This window comes from Ursus arctos, unplaced genomic scaffold (assembly GCF_023065955.2).
Source record: "Ursus arctos isolate Adak ecotype North America unplaced genomic scaffold, UrsArc2.0 scaffold_32, whole genome shotgun sequence".
Classification (NCBI taxonomy): domain Eukaryota; kingdom Metazoa; phylum Chordata; class Mammalia; order Carnivora; family Ursidae; genus Ursus; species Ursus arctos.
In genome coordinates this window covers 22,375,372-22,399,205 of record NW_026623008.1, presented here as the reverse complement: position 1 = coordinate 22,399,205, position 23,834 = coordinate 22,375,372, and positions in this window count along the sequence as shown.

Below are 23,834 nucleotides of genomic sequence, written 5' to 3'. Positions count from 1 at the left end.
TCACTGTGTCTCCTAGAGGTCTCAGCCCGTGCTGACCCGGGGACGGAGAGGGGACAAGGGTCTCGCCGGGCCATGCTGCCTGATGACAAGAAGCAGGGATTGTACATTTGGGCCTGGGCCTGTCTAACTGGCCACCTTCAGATGTCTGGCTCTGCAAGTGTCAGCGCAGAGTAGGCTTAACTGCTTCAGCTGCTTGACCTCCCTGGACTGCGGTGAGGAGCCTTGGAGCCGAGATTCAGGCATAAATCCTGCTCAGCCATTTGCTGGTTGTGGGAATGGCTGCTGGCAGTTCCTGAAGTTAGTAAATGGCTGCTGGTGTCTGCCCCAGGGGGGACCAGGTTCTGAGCTGGGCCTGGGGACACCAGAGTGGGTAGGACACGGTCCCTGCCTTCACTGAGCTCACAGTTTGGTGAGGAGAGGGGATTCGACAGGGGAGGGAGTGGCCCCTGACCAAGCACGCCAGTCAGGAAAAGCTTCCCAGAATCCAGGGCCACAATGTCCTGTTGCACAGGCTGTGCACTGCCCAACTCACACCCGTACCATGACATGAAAGGCTCTCCCCAGAGCTGGGCAGTCAGCAGCCCTGCCAGGAGGTGTGCCTGTGCTGTGTTTTGAAGGATGGAGAGCTGAAGCGGAATCATCACAACAACACACATACACTGAGTGTTTCCGCTGGCCGGGCACTGCCTGCACCATCCCATTTCATTCTGACGCAGGACTGTGAGTCCCACGTCGCAGTGAGGATGCCGGAGTCATTGAGGCTGAACAACTGGTCCAAGGCTGCACAGTAGGGAGTTGCAGAAATTGAACCTGGGTCTGTGTAACCGCAGAGCCAAGCGGTTTAAGCACTGGGCCCTGTAGGAGGGGATCACGCCCCCAGCAAGCACCAGGCACTCAGGAATCGGCCGAGCTCTCATCGGTTCATGACCTACTGTTCTGGCTGGAGCCCAGGCTCCCTGCTCTCCTGTCCAGTGTGCCTTCGACAGGCTAGACGGACTAGTGTGGTGGGAGAACGTGGGGTCCGAGGTGAGGACTGGGTTTAAATCCCAAATCTGCACCTCGCCAGCTTTTTGATTACAAATCAGTAGTTTTCCCTCTCTGGGCTCAGTTTCCTCAGCTGGAAAGCAGGGAACGCCTAGGGCACCCCTGAGTCCAGAGGGGTCCCTTACAGGAGTCTCAGCTTCTCCGTGTTTCTCTGGGTGTCTGGACTAGGTGAGCACCCAGCGCTCAGGAGTGCGGGCTGCATACTTACTGGCTGGTGAACTCTGGTTGGGCTCCTCAGCCTCGCCGGGCCTCAGGCTCCACATCTGTGCAGTGGGGGTGATCTGTCCCCACGTCCTGAGCCCTGTGACGATTCACTGATTCACCAAGGTGAGGCATGTGAAGGGTGAGTGCGGGGAGGGTGCCCGGTGGGTCCTGCTCAGTGACCGTCAGTGACGATTGTCACGTACTCCGAAGGCTCAGCCAGGCCTATGGGGCGGGGGAGGTGGTGGTGGTGGTGGTGATACCTTGGGCTGCTGAGGTTATGGGGCTGGGGAGGGAGTGGGTGCTGACCGAGCTCCTTCTGCCTGAGCCAGCAGGGAGAATGAGAAGAACAGCAGCAAGCTGCTTAACCTCTCAAAGCCTCGATTTTCTCCTCTCTAAAATGGGGGTGTAATACCTCGCTCAGAAATGGGTGGGGCAAAGCATGCAGCAAGTGCTCGATACATGTGGGCTACCATTTGCCCCTGGAGGGGGGCTTTGGATATGAGCTCCGCAAGAGAGGTTTGGGTTCCGTCCATTGCTGTTCCAAGCGCCTGGAACAGAGCCCGGTGCAGAGTAGATGCTCAGTAAATATTTGCTGGATGAAAACATGCTTGCTGCCTGCCAGTGTGCTTTTATCGACACCGGATGCGCTGGGGCCTCAGCGGCACTGCTGGCCCTTTCGGCCCAGGGCTGGGCCTGCTTCACGACCGTCTGAGGAGCCTGCCGCGGAGCCCCACGCCCGCTCTGGGCAGCTGAGGAAGCCGCAGGGCTGGTGCCAGGGTTGAAGGCGTGGGTCCGAGCTGCCTCCCCCCTTGGGGGCCGTCCCTGAGACGCTGGCCCCTCTCTCCATCTCTCTGGCTCTCTCACACATAGCGGGGGTGGGGTGAGGTGGGGTGGGGTCCCATCCCAGCTTCTCTGCCGGGGCCACCCTCTCACAGTTTCTAGAACTCTAAGGGTGGGGGGAACCAGGGCCAGGAAGCTGCAAGGTCCCAAAGGCCCTTTCCCCCAAGATCTCCTTCCTTTGAACGTAGAAGATGCTGCCTGTCCCGGGGGGCCAGGCACCTGCCCTTCCCCACTCAGCCCACCGTGCTGCTGCAGAGACAGGGGGGTTGGTGAGAGAGGGACAGAGGGCTCAGGGGCAGGGTTCCCAGGGCAAAGGGAAGGAGCTGGAAGGTAGAGGAGGAGGTCCTGGGATCCCCTCATGCTCACTTGTCACTGTCCCCAGCCTGACTGCCCTGATTTCTTAGGTACACATTGGCCCAGATCCATCAACAAACCGGCTAGTGTCATACCCTGCTCAGGAGTCTCTGGGGTCTCCTTGGCCCTGGGTTGGGGTCCACTGTGACCTCCTTCTTGCTCTGCCTTTTCCCGCACGAAGTCAGACAACACCTGGGTCAAATCTGTCAACCAGAAGTGATTTTGCTTTTCAGGGGACGTTTGGCAAAGTCTGGGGACATTTTTGATTGTCACGTTGGCGTGGCGGTGGTAGGCGCCCAGATAGTGGGTAGTGGCCAGGGATGCCGCTGAGCTCACAGGATGGTCCCGCAACAAAGAAGTATCCAGCTCCAAATGGCAATCGTGTTGCTGCTGTTGAGACGCCCCACAGGACTTACAGAGAATGAGGCCCAGAGAGGGGCAGTGGCCTACCCAAAGTCATGCAGCACATGGGTGGCAGGTCCAGGAGGACAGGCTGGACCCCCTAACTCTGGCTGATCTGGCTGGGGGACCCGGCACCGGTGCCCAAGGCCTCCGTCGTGTCGAGTAGCCTCTTTTGTTTCAAGCCCAGCTTTTATTTCTCTCTAAATAATTCCAATCTCAGGAACATTTTTGTCAGTATTTTTATTCTCTCTGTCTTTCACTGTGCTTTCTCTCTGGGTAATCGGAGACTCGCAGGCAACTAAGTACGGCGTGTACATTCCAATGAAATGCAATACAAAATAATTGAGCATATTTCTGTCATGTCGGAGCGATGGATTAATCTCCCTGACACAGCCCTGTGTCTTTCTTCCCTCCCACCGCTTTTTGTCTGAGTGTTCCCCCCTTCCCAGAATCTTTGAAATTCCAGCGGCTTCGTGGCACCTGCCCATTGAAGATACACAAAAGATCTGACTTTATCGCCTGCGCCCCGTGATTGATAACCGATGTTCCCGAGGAGTGGGACCCCCGGCATTTGTGTGGGCCCTAGGGGGGGCGGGGCGGCGGGAGTGGGCCTGGAAGGGATGCGGGGACCCTCCTGAGCACACGGAGTCTTGGAGCAGCCCCTGTGGGTGCTCAGTGCATGCAGAGTCAGCAGGGATGCCCTGGATGGGACCCAATTGTAGGTTCAGCTCAGGAGGAGAGGGAGAGGGGCGCCTGGGTGGCACAGTCGTCAAGCGTCTGCCTTTGGCTCAGGGCGTGATCCTGGCGTTCTGGGATCGAGCCCCACATCAGGCTCCTCTGCTAGGAGCCTGCTTCTTCCTCTCCCACTCCCCCTGCTTGTGTTCCCTCTCTCACTGGCTGTCTCTCTCTGTCAAATAAATAAATAAAATCTTAAAAAAAAAAAAAAAGGAGGAGAGGGAGAGGCACCAGCCAGAGCTCGTGCTGTGACCTTGGAGGAGTCCTGAGGGGAAATGCAGAGCCCTCCCTGCGAGGTGGAGGAGGGGCGGGGCGGGAGCATCACTGTCTCCATCCCAAGAGCACTGGGGAGCCCCTGACTTGTTTGAAGTGAGGGAGGCACCAGGAGATTTCTGCAGTGAACTGCTCTCTTGGGCACAGTCAGGAAAGGAAGGTGGGGCAGGAGCCGCCGGGAGGAGCAGAGGAGACTGCGGGAAGGATCAGGTAGGAGTTGAGGGGGTGGGAAGAGACCTTTGGACTGGGGGAGAGAGAGCGCGATCCTGTCCTCCGTGGACATTTATTTTGTTTATCTCTGAATGTCCTAGGATAAGTGCTGAATGAAAGAATGAACAGTCACTCTGGAGATGGGTCAAGGGTGAGCACTGGTAGGAGTGGTGTAGGGTGGTGGGAGTGGGGAGGCAGGGGGGAGGTGGGCAGGGGGAGGAGCTAAGCAGTTTGGAGAAGGTGAGTCCTCTCTTGGGAGGGGGCGGCACAGAGGTGAGCTGGCAGGTGGGCGGGGGGGGGGGGGCAGGCTGCTGGGATCAGGACGAATGGGCGGTGAGCGGGCGATGGCCGACGGCCAGGGGAGCAGGCTGGTAGGAAGGGACCGGCTGGTGGGCCGGCAGCAGGCTGTAGGCGGTGCACAGCCCAGCAGGAGATGGGCAGGCTGTCCAGGGAGTCCCAGACCTCACGGCTGGGCTGCCCAAGGAAAGGGCCCACAGTGGGGGCTGGGTTGGCCGTGCCCATGGGACACAAGCCTCCCCAGGTGGCCCAGAGCACAGGTGAGTGTCTGTGTGTCCCGGGAACGGCCGTCTGCTCAGGCCCAGCTCCTCTCCCCTGTGGTTCCTGCAGGGACAGCCCCGTGAACCCGCACTCTGCTCACGAGGGCTTGGGCCTGGTGCTTTCTCAGCTCTCGGTGTTTCGAGATTGGCCCAGGAGAGGAGACAGGTGGCTCTCACCGCTGTGGGCTCCCGGAGAGGGTGCTGGAGGCGGCGTGGGTCACCCCTGGCAGGGGCTCTGAGCCCCCCTGGGTGAGCAGGGGGACAGTTCTGGCTGCATGGTTGTCTCATTGCTGTGGTGGCCTGGCAGCTGGCCTGCTGACCGTACACACAGATGTCACCCGGGGCCTCTCGAGGTGGAAAGCTGGCTTGGCTGCTCACTGCGTGACCTTGGGTAGGCACTTCCCTTCCTGGAGCCCCTTCCTCGCATCTGGGAAATGGGCCCCATCCCCCCACTTGTCAGAGCTGCCCTGCGCCAACACTCGGCTTTCGTGGGTCCTCGGTGACCACTGTGTCCTCACTCCTGAAGCATCCTGAGAGACCCCTCGGCATCAGAACTGTCAGCTGGTCCGTCCCTAGAGGAGATGGTGGGAGTTGCCGCTTCTGAGGAACACATCCCTTTGGGCCCTGAAGTCTGCTCCTTTTTCCAGAGGCCCCTGAGAAAGGCCACCATCCCTGGGGTCTCACCTGAAGGCCTCCGTGAGCCGGTGCCCCCTGGGGACTGGGGGCAGGTGTCCAGGAGCAAGGTGTGTGTCCCTGAGGTGGGATGCAGTGGGGTGGGGGAAGGGGGCATTGGTAACAATAACAATAACTAACATATTTCCACTTTCAGTTGGGCAGACTGGGCCCAGAGGGGTCAAGTTCTTTCTCCAAGGTCACACAGCTGGGGTTTGGACTCAGGGGTTCTTGCTCCACAGTCCAGCTCTCAACTGTGAACCTGAAGGAAGAATGTGGGCTAGAGGCACCAGGGGAGCCTTCAACCAGCCTGGCACAGTCCAGGGTCCTGCCTCCTTCAGGCCCAGGTGAGAGGTGACAGGCCTGGGGCTGGCTGTCACCACCTCTGGGTAATCGATGAGAAGGGAGCACCCAGGTCTCTCTGAGGGGAAGGAGCCGTTCAAAGGTAAAATCGTAAGTGGTGGCCATTGCTGACCTGGGTGCAGCTCATACAAGCCACCCATTTAATGCACCCGGAAATGCCCCAGTGATGGGGAGGCCTGGATGGGGCTCGGGCCCCACTGGACACCATCACGGGCTGGGACGATGTTGACGCTGTATTTGCCAGGGAAGGAGGGGGGTCACTGCCCAGATCTGAAGCCACCCTTCTGCTCAGAGTCAGCTCCCACAGGGTCTGCCTACCCCAGTTGGAGAGCAAAGTAAGGCCGGAGTGGGGTGGGGGGCGGGGGGAAGGCCTGGGAGAGGCATGTGGGAGAAAGCAGAGATTCATGGCGTCAGTCAGACTGGAGTTCGTGCCCTGGACCTGACCTCCTATAGCTGTGTGACTTTTTACATTACTTGACTCTCTGGGCCTCAGTGTCCTCATCTGTAAAGTGGGGCCAATAGCATAACCTGTGGCAGACCAAGAGAATAAATGAGAAAATGCTTACGCGGAGCTGAGCACAGAGCAGGAGGCACTCAGGAGAGTCAGTTCTTGTTATGTTGACATGTGTGCCGGGATCAGGGCAGGCGCGGTGGGCAGGGGGGAGGAGGTGTGAGGAAGACAGCAGAGCCGGGCTGGTTTGCCGGGCGCCTGCTCACAGGTCAGGACGGAGCCCTCTGAGGCATGGTGTCTCACGCAGTCATCGAAGCTCTGAAGGAGGCCAGTGTTGGCCCCTTTTCCAGCTGAGGAAACAGGCTCAGCCACATGAAGGTCAAAGTCCCAGGGCTAGTCACTGGCGGCAGCCGGGACAGGCACCTCGGTTTGCACACTCCAAAGTCCCCGTCCTGCGGATGAGCCTCCCAGATCTACAGGGATGGCCCCAGGGACGGGGTGGGGACCTCCTATGGCCCGCTGGGCCTCCTCAGCCCTGCCGGGAGGGTTTGTGCAGACACGTCATTACCCAGCGTGATCAGTCCTGGCGAGGACTGAGGACCCATCGTAGATCGAGCAGAGTCTGTCACCGAGCTGGGACTTCTCCTCGCGGCCTCCCCATGACCCAGCGGTGCCCGCAGCAGGAGGACGCCCAGCCCATCAGAGGCCAGCTCTGGTGGCCAGAAAACGTGGCCCAGCCGCCTCCCTGACCCCTCCCCAAGCCTGCTCTGTTCTCACTTCTGCCTGTTTGAGTCCTCTGGGCCCTCAGGCTCGGGGACCCCCTTCACTCTCCCTCCTTTCCTGTCTCCCTTACCGCAGCCTCCCCTGTTTACTCTTTTTTTTTTTTTAAAGATTTTATTTATTTAGTTGACAGAGACAGAGACAGCCAGCGAGAGAGGGAACACAAGCAGGGGGAGTGGGAGAGAAAGAAGCAGGCTCATAGCAGAAGAGCCTGATGTGGGGCTCGATCCCATCACGCCGGGATCACGCCCTGAGCTGAAGGCAGACGCTTAACCGCTGTGCCACCCAGGCTCCCCTCCCCTGTTTACTCTTGGTCATGTCCCCCGTGGACACCTGGCAGCCCCTTCCAGTCCCCTCCCCTCCCACGGTCATCTGGGGCCTTGGCGGCAGACAGCCCCAGGGCCCTTACCGGCCTCGCCTCTCACCAGTGTAGGCAGCTAAGAAGGAAAGAAGGAAGAATGAGTCCAGACACTCAACTCTGGATGAAATGCAATTGTATCAAGTGGCTAACAGAGTTCTCACGGTGGAATGCGTTTTGTTTAATACCTTGATCTCTTGTCGGCTGGAAAAATGAATTCTGTCAAATCTCTTGAAGTCAGCTGTCAAAGTAAAGCATTTTGGGGAAGACGGATCTCTTACTCTGATGGCAAAATTCATTTGAAATGATCCTTTAATCCAGTCTTGCTGCGAAATTTGGAGCTGAAATGTTCAAGCCTGTTCACCCCGAGTGTTTGTTCCTCATTTTCCCGTGGCCTCCTCTTCCGCTGCCCCGTCCTCCACCTCTCACACAATAACGCGGCCGAGAAGCGCAGCTGGGGTCATGATAACCATTCGGTTTCTCAGGGCAGTTTTAGGGGGAAAACGACAGAGCACGCAGCCTGTCTCTTGGTGTCTGCCTGGGGACAGAGGCACTCGCCATCAGAGGCTCCAGCAGCCCAGGGGAGGCCTGCCCACGGGGGAGGCGGGGGGTTCACAGACCTGGCCTCTGTGGTCCTTGCAGCAGGGTGGAGAGGCAGGGGGCGTCTGGGAGGATGGCGGTGCCTCACCCCTGTTGGAGCTGGGGACTGCTGCTTTTCCTCTAATCCCCGCTCTCCACCCTGCCCCTCTTCCATTTCTCATGTCCTCCTAGCTTTTCAGATCTTCATCTTACATTTGCGTCCAGCCCTTCACAGTTGGCAAAGAACTTCATTTCCTTGTTAATTCATCCATCCATTCATGTTATTTGCACTGTGGTATTTGGGGCTCACTGTGGGTCATGATCCGTATGAAGCTCTGGGGTTACAGAGACCTACAACACACAACCTCCCCAGGACCCCAGGATTTGATGGCAGAGATGGGGTGTAGTTGAATGGCCATAACTCCTACAAGAGACGTGTGCCGAGCACATAGTAGGTGCTTTCCTCAGTTGGACTGTGTTGGGCAGCTTGTAATAGAAATCCAACAACAATGGCTCAAACAACTCAGACACAACGATCGTGAGCAAAAAGATGTGTGGAGGGAGGCAGTTCCGGGGCTGGTCAGATGCTCAGTGATGCCAGCAAACCAGGGTCTTTTCCTCTTTCCTGTTTATCATCCTCAACTATGTTGGCTTTTTGCCTCAGCTTCTTGCCTCGTGGTAGCAAGACAGCTGCCACAGCTCCAAACATTGTCTCACAGGCCCGCACTCAGGTCTAGAGGAGGGGAGTAGAGTGAGGCAGAAGAAATATTCCCCAGGAGCTCTCCCTCCACCGGCAGATTTTCCGTCTCACCTCCATGACCAGATCTGGGTCACACGCCCACTCCTAAAACCATGTCTGGAGAAGGGGGTGGCACGCCAGGCCTGGCTTCACCCCTGGGCTGGGGAGGCCCCCAGGTCTAAGCCTGTTGCTGCAGAATGAGCCCAGGGCTCTGCGAGTGCAGGAAGGAGGGGCGGGCTGTGGGGTGGGCGGGTGCCCGTGTCCCCCACCTTCTCATCAGCGCTGTGACGGAGTGTCCCTACAGTGTGGGGTCCCAGGCTGGGGGCCGCGCCTCATCTACTTTCCTACCCCGATCTCTGTGCCTCGGGAGCTCCAGGCCCCGGAAGCTGCCTGCGGCGTGGGAGGATTTGCCCACCGTCCTGCCGCCCTTCTCCCCACGAAGATGAATGGACACCTTCCGTGTCATCAGTGATGGGGACACACAATCTTCAGGTTGGTGTCACCACATCTTGGTCGTGAGTTGGCAACTCGCATTCTTGGGGAAACAATATGCACTTATGCAGAACATAAGCATATGCTAATGACGGGTAATTATGCTCCATATTTATAGATTCACCAAAACATGTAAAGCCCCTTCTGAAAATCACACACCTACAGGCATGTCATGATCTCATCACCGCACAGGAGGCTCCTGGCTGGGACCCGACGTGAGCTGGGGCAGCCGGGGTGGGACGAAATGGGCAGCCCAGCCCTGTTGGGGGCCGCGTTGTCACCACTGCCCACCCCCCACTCAGACCTGTACCCATTGCCGCCCTTCCAGCCTTCCTGGTCCTTGGGGCTTCCCAGAGAGATGGCCTAGTCTGTGGGGGCATCCAGGCCGAGGGAGCCGCGCTCCCCAGTGCGCTGGGGTGGGAGACTTTGGCAAGGAGGCTGGTGGAGGTTGGGAGGGCGGGCCTCCTGGATAAGGGTCAGGAACTAGGTCGAGAAAGGTGAACTGCATTAGGGAGGGGTGAGGAGGGGTGAGGAGCAGCTTCTCTTTGTCTTCCCATCCCCTCCCCCAGTGGAGCCAAGGGAATGAACCCCAACTCCCAGGCTCTGAGCAGGGGCTGAGAACTGGGTGCTGGGGATAAGGAGGAGGCAGGCAGGGATGCGGGTGGGGGTGCCCAACCCCGGGGCCCTGAGGGGGGTTTTCTGTCATCCGTGGGGGGCTCTCCCGGGAAGACTCACTTCCTGAGACCCCCCTCCTCCTGACTTCCTCAGCGGATGCGGCAGCAAGGAACCACCAAGCACAAGTACCATTGTTGCTGGCTAACCATGCTGATGTGTAAAGCAGCCATTTCAATCGATCCAAAGTGATAGTTTTGCTAACAGCAGCTAGCAGGCAGCTTTCCCTCCATCAGAAGCCCTCCGTGAGCCAACTGCCTCCTCACCCGGCCCTTCACTTCCTTCCCCTCCCTCCCTGGAGGAGAGAATCTGCACAGAGCTGAGACATCCCCCCCCTCCCCGCAGCATCTCCCTGGTGTTGACCTGACATTTGGCTTCATCGGCACCATCTGGGGAGCTCTAAGCAGTTGGAACCCCAGTTCTGCCCCCTGAGACCCCCAATCAGGGGTTGGGTGGGCCCTGCCCTGCTCAGGGCCACCCACCTGCTCCCTGTTGCGTGCTGGAAAAATCCAACTCCTTATCCCAGCATCAGGGCCCCTGGACTCGGGCTCACCTCACTCTGCCCGCCGCCCTCCCCAGCTCCCCTTCCCTTCCCCGAGGGACTTCCTGGCAGGAGGTCCGGTCCAATATGATCGGATGAAACAGTTTTACTGCAGAGCTGCTGCTTGTCTATCTCTGGACCCAAGGGTGGCACTGCTGGTCCCCCACTTCACAGCTGGTGAAACAGAGGTGCAGGGGGCTCAGGGGGAGGAGCTCAACTCCCATGTCTGTCCACAGCCACAGCTGCTGCGGTTCCTGCCTCGTAAGCGTCACTCCTCCTTCCATTTGTCCATTCGACAAATATTTATTGAGCGCTTGCGATGTGCTCAGCTCTCTTCCAGGGGCTCAGGATGTAACAGGTGACACAATAGACACAGCCTGCCGAGGCCGGTGGTCAGATACGGCTGGGAAGTTGGACAGTTTATTACGCAGACAGCGAAAGCAAGATCAAGCGAAGGGCCAGCTCCCCAAATCCCACGTCCTATAGGATGACACCAAAACACAAGGGGCCAGACGACCATGTGACACGGGCACTGGGCTGATCTGGTGGTGAGGAGCCAAGCCCAGGCATAGCAGTTTGTCGCCTGCAGCTATACCCCAGGGAGGATGTGCCCGTGTTCTGAGAGGACCTCAGCGCATTCAGCCAAGACCTTTCAGCTCTGACTGTCTTGCCTTCGTGGCCTGTGTGGAGAGTGCAAGGTGGCTGGGACACCAGGCCACAGCCATTGCCCTACGCAGCCCTGTCCTCACGGGGCCCAGGCATCAGGCTGTGTTAAAGCTTCCAGGTAATTCTAATTGGCAGCCTGAGGCGAGGGCCCTGGTCTAGATTTTGCTTGATTTCTGAGATTTTCTTGCATCGAGGCCTGATAAACACACAAGCACATCGGTCCTATACTCTATCACAGACATATAGACCTGTCTCTCTGCCGCTCTCTGTCTCCCTCTCTGTCTCTGTCTCTATCATACACAGTGCTTAGCGCTTAAGCACCACTCATCTCTGACACGTGTCATTGAGGACTTACCGCTTCTACAAGGGACACCTTCCGTCCCCCTACTTTTTGGGTGAGGCAAGTGAGTGGCCCCACAGCTAGTAAGTGGTAGAGCCAAGACTTAAATCCAGGTCTGCCCCCTTGGTGGCCCCACCCCTGTTCCTCACACCACTCCAGCCGTCCCGAGCACGAGATGCTGACGTGCTGTGTCAAGATTCTGTGATAGTCTAAGCGTCTGATAATGTCCCATTCTAGCACCCAGCGATTTTACTGTTTTGTGAAACTTACTTTGTGATTTTGACAATTCTGTCTTAACGTTACACATTTTTTATGTCCAATGACTATGACTTACTGTAATTTCCCTTTAGTAGTCTCTGATTCTAACCTTCGGTGAGTGAAGACTTCTGGGGCTGGGAAATGCCCCAGCCCGGGAACAGGCGGCCAGCCCCCCAGCCTGAGTTTCCCCCAGGCTTCCAGTTACCCCTTCTTCCTTTCCAAATTCCGCCCAAACCATCGTCAGCTGCTGCCTTCTCCTCCGGGCCCGCTGCCGATGTTCTGAGTTGGTGGCTGTCACAGAATGTTCTTAGCCGTGACAGTGACAATTAGAACAATTACGCTGGGTGACAGACTCCCGCCAGATTGAGGACCCGCAGTGAGTCAGGGCCCTGGAGCCCAGGCGGCCACCCAGGCCCCCACCTAGGGCCAGTGTGCCTGACGGGCCTCCACAGTGACAGAGTGTCACTGTCCCTCCGGAGCAGTGCTGCCCTGTGTCACGGGGGCCCCTGCAGGGAGCCCCCCCGCCCCGGCCGGGGTTCCTTGGCTATTCATGTTCCAGGCTCCCCCTCCCTTCCCTACTGGAACCTCCTGTTCTCCCCCTCCCCCCCCAGGACAGCATCTCTGCTGGGGCCTCTCTGGAGGGTGCTGCTGTGCTCAGAATCCCAACCCCGACAGTGGTCACTCAGTTCCTGTACATGGTCCCGAGCCCAGGCCCTGCTTAGATCCCAGGCTTCGGCCGACCCAGGTTCCCAGTCCAGGCTCTGCCACTTCCTTGCTGTGGGATCTCGGGAAAATTCACCTCTCTGAGCTCAGTTGCCTCACGTGTGAGTTGAAGACAATAAAAGCATGTGCCTTATGGGGAGGAGGCCAGACTTACACGGAGGTGATGGTACAGCCATTGGCTCTGCAATCATCCAGGAACACCCCATTGATGAGGGTTGTTATTATTATTGTTGTTGCTATTGTTGTGTCAGGGCTGGGGAATTTCTCTGGCCCCGGTGCACGGCCGTGAGCACGTTCTCTGGCATCTGGAGGGTGCCTGCCCTGGCTGGGTCTCTTATCACAGGAGCAGTGAGAAGAGAACGAGCTTCCCATCCCACGGGCCTGGGAGCAGATTCAGCCTCCAGTGCTCACTCGATGTGTGACTTGGGCAAGACTCATCAGTTTTCCCCTCTGTAAAATGGGCACGATAATACCGACCACGTGGGGTTATGTGAATTCGATGAGGCTGCCTCAGTGGGAGGCAGTTTCCTAAACTCAAATCATTTGCGGCTGTGACTTCTGGAGAACATCGCCGCCTCTCTGCACTGCACGTCCTCTCTGTAAAGCAGCGGATGCTCTGGACGATGCTCTCATCCTTCCAGGCCCCGAGGGAGGCGGGCGCTGAGCGGCCCCTGAAGATCTCCCTTCCCACGACCGCTGCGCTCACAGCTGAGAAACCCGGGCCGGGAGACGTTAGATTACACGTCTGCAAACAAGACGGTATATGGCGGTGCTAAATTATGCAGGGTGGACAGTTAGAGAACGAGAGGATCTATAAGGAAGGGCTCATTGGGCAGGACAGAGGCTCAGCGCGCAGGAGCCGGAGGTGAGGGAGAGGCGCCCGCGGCCCCGGGGCAGGGCTGGTGTTCTCCTTCCTGACGCTCATCTTCCCCCTTCATACAGTCACGCTCGCTCGCTGGGAGGCGTTTGGAAAATGTAAAATGGTAAATATGAGAGCTCTGAAGTCACCTGATGCTCCCCCTCTCAGAGACAGTGGCCGGTAAATTATTGACGTCTTTCTTTATTCTTTGTTTCTCCCGTACGCTGTTTCCACGTCACTGTCAGGACGATCTAGGTACGATGCAAGAGCAGAGAACCCTCCGGAACAGTGAAGCTCACCTCTGGCTCCTGTTACAGGTCGGCTGGGGTCAGCGGGGAGGGCTCTGCTCACCGTAGACACCCAGGGACCGGGCTGATGGGGGGCCACTGTGCTAGGGGGTCAGCGTGTCCTCATGCTTCTCAGTCATGGGGACAGGGAAGGACGGCCGGGAGAACCGAGCTCTGACCCTTAGATGCTTCCTCTCGAGAGGGTCACTCCCCACCTCTATTCACATTGCTCGGCCAAAGCAGGTCTCAGGGGCACCTGGACATGCAGGCGATGGGGATGTGTGGTTCTCTTGTGGGGACACCCAGAAGGACAACTGGGTCTCCGTGAACCCCAGCCACGTCCCCCCCAAGCTGCTCCCGCAGATTTGGGTGCTTCTCACCTGACACTCTGGTCTGATCAGTTTTCTGTCTCTTTATGTTCCTGGAAATAGTCATTCGACTGGTGTTCCTACTATCCTCCCGTTTTGAAGTTTGGATGGCTTCATTCTTTCTTACTCTGATAAATAACACTGCAGTGGATTTCTTCATTCTTTAATCTTCCTCTAAATGTCTATTTTGTTAGAAGAGATTCCTGTAAGGTGTTGGGTGAAATAGCATGAAGTTTTAAGAACTGAAAATGGCTAATAGGTAGGGAGTGAATAATCCTTGAGTTCTGTTGGCTTGGCCTTCACGTGACCCCAGATCCGGGACCTTCTCCTGCTCTGCAGGCTCCCACCCTGGCCCCACCACCATCGTGCCTGGACCAGTGCAGGGGCCTCCTGCCTGCTCCCTGCCTCTGCCCCAGCCCTGCTCCTGGCACTCTCTCCTCAGCAGCCAGGTGACCCCCTGAGACTCAGGGCGGAGCTGTCCCTGCCCTGCTCCATGCCTGGGCTCCTACCTCACTGGGCATAGTCCCCCAGGGACCGTGAGGTCTCCTGCCCCCACCCCACAGTCCACTACCAGCCCATCCCAAACCGTGTTCCTTCTCCTCAGCCCCTCAGGCTCCTTCCTAGGCCTGGAGCCCTGTGCCGGTCAGGCTTGAGGCTCGCCCTTGCCCTTCCCTCCAGCGGCAGCCTCCTCCCCACGTCTGCCCCGCTCCCTGCCTCCTCTGCTTTAGGTCTTTGCCCTAGTGTCACCTGCTCTGACTGGCCTTAGAGCCAAGGACAGTCTGGCTCCCCTCACCTCTGCAGCCTCAGTGCCTGCCCCCTTCTCCCCATGCCAGGTGGTGCAGTCACACCAGCCTTTCTTCTGCCACTGGAACCTCTGAGCCTTTGCACATATTGTTCCCTCTGCCTGGAACATCCTCCAGGACACCTGAGCTGGCTGACTGGGCATGGAAGCGTCACTGCCTGTGGGAGGCTCACAGCACAAGGTGGAGCCCCGTGGCCCTTATCACCTTGCAGCTTGCTACAGTGACTGCTTTTGCTCAGCCTGTCTTATGACTGGAAACCGTATAGGGTACAGACTGTGTCTGCCTCAGTCACCCCACAGCCCGGGATCTAGCTCTGTGCTGGGTACACGGCGGGTGCTTCACCATCTGGGGGACCCAGCCTGTCCAGGGCCCTGGGAGGAAGGGGGAGCCTGCGGGCCGAGGACGGGAATGATGAGGACCAGGGACAGGAGCCCGCATGTGAACAGGGCTCCCTGCTCTGCTCGCAGCTGCCTGGACAATCGGAATGGAGCCAGCAGCCCAGCCTTCCACGGACGAGGCCGGCGAGTGCTGGGTAGCGGGTGGTGGCGAGTGTTCAGGTCACGAGCCCTCCTGGCGGGGCACGTGCCACAGGAGCCAGCGAGGCTGGAGCTTTAGGAAGCGAACAGAGCTCATCCTTAGTTAAAATAGAATTTGGTTAAATGACTCGCTCACATCATTTCCCTGTAATCACCCTCGGGCTCCGCAACTGCCTTTCTTCCCCGTTTTCCTTCCCTTCACGATGGTTTATCACTTTTCTTATTCTTCCCTTTGTGTAACTATAAGAAAGGAGGGGGCAGAGCTGACTCGTAGCCCCTTTTGCAGGAGCCGAAGAAACTATTTTGCAAATTGCAGGAAATGATTAGAAATGAGAACAGTAGTTCCATCAATTACAGCTGGAGGGGGAGAGAAAGGTGGTCTGGAGGGGACGGGGCTGGGGCAGACGCCCTCCTCAGTGACAGGGGCAGGTGGGCAGTGGAGGTTGCACCGGACCGGGGGCCCAGTGGGGCCCTGGGGACTTTGTGAGCCCCTGCAGTTTCCACCCAGAACCTCTGCGTGTGTAGACAGTGGTGCAGACATGCACAGCACACACACGGACAGACAGACACAAGCAAACACCCCCCATGCGCACCTGTGACCCATGCACACACAGACCCACAGGGACACACTCATCCCACATGCACACATGCCACCCAATCCAGCCCATCCCCCTTCTTCAGTTCCTCTCAAGTTGCCTGTTTTGTTTGGGCCCACCGCCCTGACTCTGTGTGACCCCCATCAGCACCCCCGCCCACCCCGGATCCCTGAGCTGCCCCCTTGTCTGCACTATTACCCTTCCTCAGCCACTGATTCGTTCCTGGTGGGTCTGTGGAGTCCCTTCCACGCAGGTGCTGTCCAGACACGTGCGAGGCAGCAGCGCCTCACGGAGCTCACGGCCCCGCACAGCATGCTTCTCTCCCCCCCTTCTTGTTTCCCTTGGAGGTTAACCCTGCACCTTGCATAGGGCCTGGAACGTACTAGATGTTTAACTTATTCTGAACGACTGAAGGAATGGATTCTGCACTGATACCAGAAAGAGTCTCTGAGCTTCATTGTTGAAGGGTTCGTGTCGGGGGCTCGGAGCACGTGCTAACTCCTGCAAACTTGCCTCCCAGCGGAGCCAGCGAGCGGGGGAGCCGTCAGGGGATAACCGCTTCCTGCTACGGAGGGAGAAGCTGGGGCCCGGTGCAGGCAACAGAAAGCCCAGTGGCTTAAACCATCAAGCTGGCGGTGAACTGGGTCTCAGGAAAGGTTGGATCCAGCATCTCAGCTGTGCGACCAGGCACCCGTGCTCTTCCATCTTCGCCTTCAGTCTGGCTTCTCATGTGATCGCAGCATCAGTGTGGGCCACGTGTTTCCTCTTTCCCATTGACTGGAAGACATGGGCTCTCCCAGTCCCGGAGGTAGAGGTGGGGTCAAGCCTGCCACCCAAAGGGGGAGGCCTGGAGTGGATGGTAGAGGGACACACATGGTGTCCCCTCCTTCCCGGGTGCAGAAACTGCTTGGCCCAGATGGGAAGCAGAGGTCTGTCTAGAACCTGGGTCTGAGGAGGAGGGCAAGCCGTGAGGCGGTTTGAGGCAGAAGGGAGTGTGTGTGTGTGTGTGTGTGTGTGTGTGTGTGTGTGTGTCACGCTCCCCCCCCCCCCCCGCCTCTGCCTCAACTAATACTTCTTTGGAGTGTTGTTGGTGTGACAGTGGAGTTGACCGGACTGGAGACTGACACGCAAATCCAGGCTGGAACTACTGTCCTCACCCTCTCTGGAGCTGAGAATGGATTCTGCTCCCAGTGTAGACGAGATCCACACCCAGAGCCTCCCCCACCTCCCAACAGCCCCTGTGACAGGCACAGACGCTGTTTCTCTGTCTCCTCATCGGACGGGACAAGACATGTCCCCCAGGTCCCCACAGCTCTGAGCTCTGGCCTAAATGCACTTGGGCTGCTGCCCTTACTGGAGACTCAGGGGCCATCAGAGCTGGGCGGACGGCCGAGGCGGTGCACACGGGGAAACTGAGGCCCGCTTTCTCTCTGTAGAGCTGGGCTCCGGATCCTTGTTCTCAGACCTGGTTTTTCTGCAGCATCACGCAGAGTCTCCCTCCTGTGAACTCCCCGAATTAAAGTGGGAGCCCCCCCTCACCCCTTGTCTCCCCAGTCCTCCTCCTGGCTTCTCACACCCTCAGACGCGGAGGCGAGCCATCCTCTCCAGCCTCATCCCCCCACCCTCACCTCCTCTCTCTCCGCCCCTCAGCCCTCAGTCACACTGAGCTCTGGAAAGTCAGTAGTCATAATGCATGGCGTTTATTGAGAACGTAGAATGTTCCAGCTGCTGAGCTGAGTAGTTTACACGCATTGTCTCTTTCATCTTTGCAACATCCTTGTGATGTTTTCTCTGTGCCACATGCTGTACCAGATGCTTAGGAGATAATCATGAACAGAACCTCACTTCTTGGCCCCCTGGAAATTCCGGTTTCACTGGAGAAAACAGACATCAGCCAAAGAACAAAGAAATAAAATTACCAAAGATTTCAGCTCCCAGTTCCAGGCTTTTGGAGAGGATTCTAAACTGAGCTGTAATGTGGTCTATAATCCCATTAAAAATATCATTAATTTATTCTTCCTTCACTCTTTGGGCACTCGCTGTTCCCTCCCATGGCCACGGGCTGCTGCCAGAAAGCAAAGGAGGGTTTATTGAGCACCTGTCGCCTGCCAGGCACTGTTGTCTCATTTTGTCCCCACAACGATGCCACAGGGTAGACATTACTTTCCCTACTTTGCAGGCAAGGAAATGGGCTCGTGGCTCAGGGCTGAGGTCCCACAGCACCTGCTCTGGACCATCTGACAGCAGCATCTTTCCCCCATCTCTGTCTCCCCAGGAAGGGGCTCCCATTCTGCTCAGGAGCCCATCCTAATATCATTATGATGACAGTAATAGCCCCGCCAGCAGCAGAAACAGCCATGGTCACCCTTGCCGAGCCCACCATGCCACTGTTGATGTGCAAAGCACTTTGCTTATATGATGTCATCGAATTCACGTGACGAGCAGGGAAGGCAGGTACTGACCCCATTTCACACTCATGGTAGCAGTTCAGTGGGAATGAGGGATGGGCCCCAGGGCACTGGGGAGTCAGGGGCAGAACTTGAACCCAGAGCTGCTGGGTCCTTGACCGAAAGGACGTGTCATTCATTCAAAGAGAGGAGGGCAGGCTATTCTTGCCGCAAGAGAAGAGAAGCCAAGAAGCAGCGGGAAGAAGAATTCAGATGCATCGAGAGAAGTTGCCACGAGAGACCAGAAGCCCCAGAGAGAGGGTGAGCAGGGCAGGTATCTGGGGTCCCATGGGGGCTCCAGTTCCTGGTGCTAGGCCTGCGTCAGGCCCAGGTACCCCCAAGTTCCCAGAGACACCCTTGGAACCTGGTACTCTCCCCTCCCCATTTTTCTTTGCCTAAATGACACTGAGTGCGTTTCTGTTATTTGCAAAGAGCCCCGACTCAGATGGCAAGGAAACCTGCTTATTAAAAAAAAAAAAAAGTACTTAAAAAAAGGAACGATTCCAACAATGAGTGTCTCTTGCTTAGAGAGCCTCATCAAATAAGAGGAATGAGGTTTTTGCAAACCTATATGGAAATTAAACCCACAATCTGGACACACACTTGTTTGACAAGTGATAATTAACTGCTGACAATATAATTTCAGTTTGGATGCAGACGTGTTTTTCATTAAAAAGTAATCAAAGAGGTACTTGCATCTGGGAGTCCAGCCTCTAGCAGCAGGAGCTCAGCTCCTCTGCTGGTTTTCAGGGCTGGCACTGAGGGCCCAATGTCCTTGGCCAGGTCAGCATGGCCCCCAAAAGTGACCCTGGGAACAGATCTCCAGGGAAGCTTCCGGAGGGCAGCTGTCAAACAGCATCCTCCTCTGGGCATCTCTGGGCATCTCTGACCCCAAATGTGCCTGGAGCTGGCCGGCAGGGGTGAGGGCCTGACCCCAGCTTTGGGGACGGAGGGGGCCCTCTCTTGTCTCCAGCCTCTCCTATCCCGTCCCCCCACTGTACAGAAGGGGAAACAGGCGGAGAGATGTGGGCATCACCTGTTCCAGGCCACAGCTGGTGAGGGGCCAGACGGAGATCGGAACTCTGGCTGGTCCGACCCCTAAATCTGCACCGCTCGCCTCACCTTCTCCCTTTCCTCGATCCCCTGAGTTCCGCGCCTGTTTCTCATCTGTAAGACGGGGGTGATAACGGTACCCACCTCGTGAGCTTATTGCGAGACTTAACTAAGCTCATACACAGAACAGTGTTTGGTACATAGAAATCCTTTCATGGATGTTAGCTATGAGACATAGTAATTAATTCAGATAATCAGTAATGTCATCGTGCCACCCTCGCCCTCGCGCCTGTGTCCCGTGAGACCCGCTGGCTCCACCCCGGCCGTCATGGGAGGACTCCCATGCTCTGTGCACACCTCCCGCAGCCCTTTGACAGGAAGAGCCAGGCGGGACCCTCTCAGGAGCCTCATTAGCAGCAGGGCAGAGTGAGGGTTTGCTTCCCAACTCCTCTGAGCACGGACATCTGAGCTCCTGGGGACAATGGTCACAGAGGCTCCCCTTGCCTCATCCAAGCTCAGTTTGAGCTGTGCGGTTGTTTTCATCTGCATCTTTATCCCCCAAGTCTTCCCAGATGTCCATGAAATTCACAACCCGCACCCCCCTTGTTCCCAAGAACAAAAGCAACACAGAACCACTGGCTGCCCCTGGAACATTCTTTTTTTTTTTTAAGATTTTGTTTATTTATTTGACAGAGAGAGAGCCAGCGAGAGAAGAACACAAGCAGGGGGAGTGGGAGAGGAAGAAGCAGATTCCCAGCAGAGGAGCCCTATATGGGACTCGATCTGGGATCACGCCCTGAGCCAAAGGCAGACGCTTAAGGACTGAGCCACTCAGGCACCCTGCCCCTGGAACATTCTCGAAACTTTACTATCTCTAGCGTTTGCACGTGCTGTATTCTCTGCCCGGGAAGCATGTCCCTCCACTCACTTCCAAACTGGTGAGATCTGATCTTTGGAGACCTGACTCAAACACCTTGATCACTCCTTAAGCCTGAATCTATTTGCCCTGACTCTGAACACGGAGCAGGGGCTCTTTATGTACTTATTAGGCCCCTACTGTGTGCTTGGCTTGACACATCTAGATAGGTATCATGCCAGTTAATCCTAACCCTGTAAGGCGATCTATAGTATCCCCCTTTTTACACATGAAGAATCCAAGGCTCAGAGAGGAGAAATGACTGGCTCAGAGTTATGTATCCAGTAACTGCCAGAGCCTGGGCTAGCGACACAGCTCTTGGCTGTGTCTTTTTTTATCTATAGCTTATATGAGTCCATTCAGTTTCTCCCGTAGAGGCAGCAAGATGTCGTGCCCCCTAAATTTACACTCCTATTTGTCCTTGACCTAGACTTCAGATACAAAAGTACCCACTTCCACCCACACGAGCCCAGGCACAAGCAGGCAAAGGAACAAAACCTCGAACACACCCGCATGGGCATTCATACTTTCCCAAGGATGTTAGCGAGCACACCCACTGTATTCTAAATCTGTCCATGCTCCCAGTCCCGTGTGCTGAGCCCTGACCCATCTATCCAGCTGCCTCCTGAACACCTGGCCCTGGACGACCCACGGGATGCCCAGGCACAGGGTGTGGAGGGCAGAGGACAGACTTGACGTAGGGATTGGGTTCTGACTTCTGTTCTGGAAAACCTTCCCTCTATGAACTCGAGAAACGTGTAATCAAATATAGTCAAAGGGGAAGGGACATCCCCTGGAGGTAGGGAGGGACTGGCAGCCAGGTGGCAAGTGTGTGAATGGATGTGACAGCTGACATATTGCGGGGCGGTGATGGTAGACAGTCACTGGCTGCGAGATTGGACTTTATGCCCTCCAGGGACAGAAAGTGGTATTTGGGGTGCAATGCAGGAAGTTGCATGACGCGGAGACCTTCAAAGGGCTGACCTTAATGATAGAGTATACAAGACAAACAATCAATTTCTGAGAAATGGGATACAGCAGGGAAGTGTGTCAGTTTCCTCTTGGACTCTGAGAGAATTGACAACCTCTTTGGGTGATAGTGACTACAAGCCTGTGCTGTGCTTCCGTTTGGGGTTTTAATTTATTCTGCAGGCATCGTGCATAGACCACCACATGAAGCAATTAACATACAGTCGGTCCCAGGCTGGTGGTACTTCTGGGGCCCCTGGCAGAAGCCAATGCAGAGTAGATCAGGAGGGGTATACCTCTCACTCCGGCTGCTCAGAATTCCCACGGATAAAGCCTCACCGCAGATGAGCTAAAAACTCAAGTTATAAACAAAGAAGAAAGCAATTTACCATCCGTGAGAGTTAGTAACCATGCAGGCCAGGATACTTAAAACCCAAAGAACTTCAAATAATAGAGCAATTCTGATAGAAACTATAATATAAATGTATTTAAAGTGATTAAAAATATTAAAAAATACCAAAGCACAAGAATAAGACACTATTCAAAAGGGGGCGCCTGGGTGGCTCAGTTGGTTAAGCATCTGCCTTTGGCTTAGGTCATGATCTCAGGGTCCTGGGATCAAGTCCTGCGTTGGGCTCCCTGCTCAGTGGGGAGTCTGCTTCTCTCTGCCCCTCTCCACTGCTCATGCGCACTCTTTCTCTCAAATAAATATAAAATCTTTAAAAAGTCACTATTAAAAAGAACGGACCGACTAGAAAAAATAGAAAATCTAAATATGAAATGGATAATCATTGCAATTTGAAAAATCCTCAAAGGTGGATTGGCTGGTGGATTAGGTAGAACTGGGGAAAGAATCACTTACCTGGAATGTGGACAAGAGGGAATTACCCTGAATGCACCACAGAAAGGAATGGAGAAGTAAAACATGGAGGAGAGATTCAGAGACACGAAGGAGAGAATGAGAAGTTCCATCAGACCTTTATTAGAAGTTCCAGAAGATAGGAAGAACTAGAAAAAGTAATACTCAAATCTACAAGGGCCGTGACTTTTACAGAACATACAGAAGACTCAAATTGATAGTTTCAAGAAATTGAACAGGTACAATACAGAGAAATCCACAGGACTTCCTGTTCAGCTCTGGCATGTTAAGAGCTTAGAAACTGTCACCTCCATTTTTACAACAAGAGAAGTTGGACATACAGCAAATCAACGACTCTTCTTGGCTCCTACAGAGAACTCCGGGTGCAGAGCAAACTGCCACCCTGAAGTTTAGAGAGACGGGTGACCCCAGAGAGTCACCGCTGAGACCTGCTGCTGGAGCACGAACAGGCAGGAACACTTACACGATAATTCCGACAAATCGCTAGAGGCTGAGTGTAAAGGTGAGAAACTCCTTGGGTGCCAGTCTTCCATCAGAAGAGAAGGAGAGAGAAGTCCTTTATCGGACAAAAAAAGCTGAAGGAATTTGTCACTTATGGACCTGCCCTGCAAGAAATGTTAAGATATTTTCTTGACGCAGAAGGAAGATGATAGGGTCCAAGACTTGCAGATACATAAAGAAAGGAAGAGCATTGGAGAAGAAATAAATGAAGGTAAATGTAAATATTTTTCTTATTCTATTTTTTTTTTTTAAATTTTATTTTAGAGGAGACAGAAGTTTATTGAATATACCGCAAGGGAGCGGCAGGCAGGACAACAGAGGAGAGGCTGTTTGCCCTCTTTTTCTTTTTCTTCTCCTTCTTTTTAAAAATATTTTATTCATTTATTTGACAGGAGAGAGCATAAGCAGGGTGAGCTGCAGAGGCAGAGGGAGAAGGAGACTCCCCACTGAGCAGGGAGCCCGATGCGGAACTCGATCCCAGGACCCTGAGATTATGACCCGAGCCAAAGGCAGACGCTTAACTGACTGAGCCACCCAGGCGCCCCTCTTTTTCTTCTTCTTAATCTAAAACTGTTTAAACCGTTTAAAGTAATAGTAGTAACTTTATATTGGGTGATTGCAGCATAAGGATAAGTGAAACGAAGGACAGCATTGTTACAAGTGACGGGAGTAGGGGGTGGAACTGGGAATTACCCTAAGGTATCATCACTAACATGAAGTGAAATAGTGTTATTTGCAGGCAGACCTGGGTGAGTTGAAGGTATATATAATCAACTCTAGGAAAGCCACTAAAATTTCTTTTTTTAAAAAAGTATACTTGAGGGGCGCCTGGGTGGCACGGTGGTTGAGCGTCTGCCTTTGGCTCAGGGTATGATCCCGGCGTTGTGGGATCGAGCCCCACATCAGGCTCCTCTGCTGTGAGCCTGCTTCTTCCTCTCCCACTCCCCCTGCTTGTGTTCCCTCTCTCGCTGGCTGTCTCTATCTCTGCCAAATAAATAAATAAAATCTTTAAAAATAAATAAATAAAAAAAAAATAAAAAAAATAAAAAATAAATAAAAAAGTATACTTGATATATTCAGAGACAAGATCAAATAGAATCACATAAAATACTCTCTTAAAACTAGAGAGGGTAGGTAGATCTTAAAAGTTCCTGTCACTAGGCAAAATAATTCTGTAACTCTTTATATGGTGATGGATGTTAACTTTTATCATGGGACTCACATTGCAATACCTACAGATCTATTGTCTTTGCAATAATTCTGTAAATCTAAAACTGTTCTGAAATGCAAATCTTATTAAAAAATAAATTCATATCTAGACACTTCATAGTGAAAATGCAATAAATCAAAGACCAGCAAAAGATCC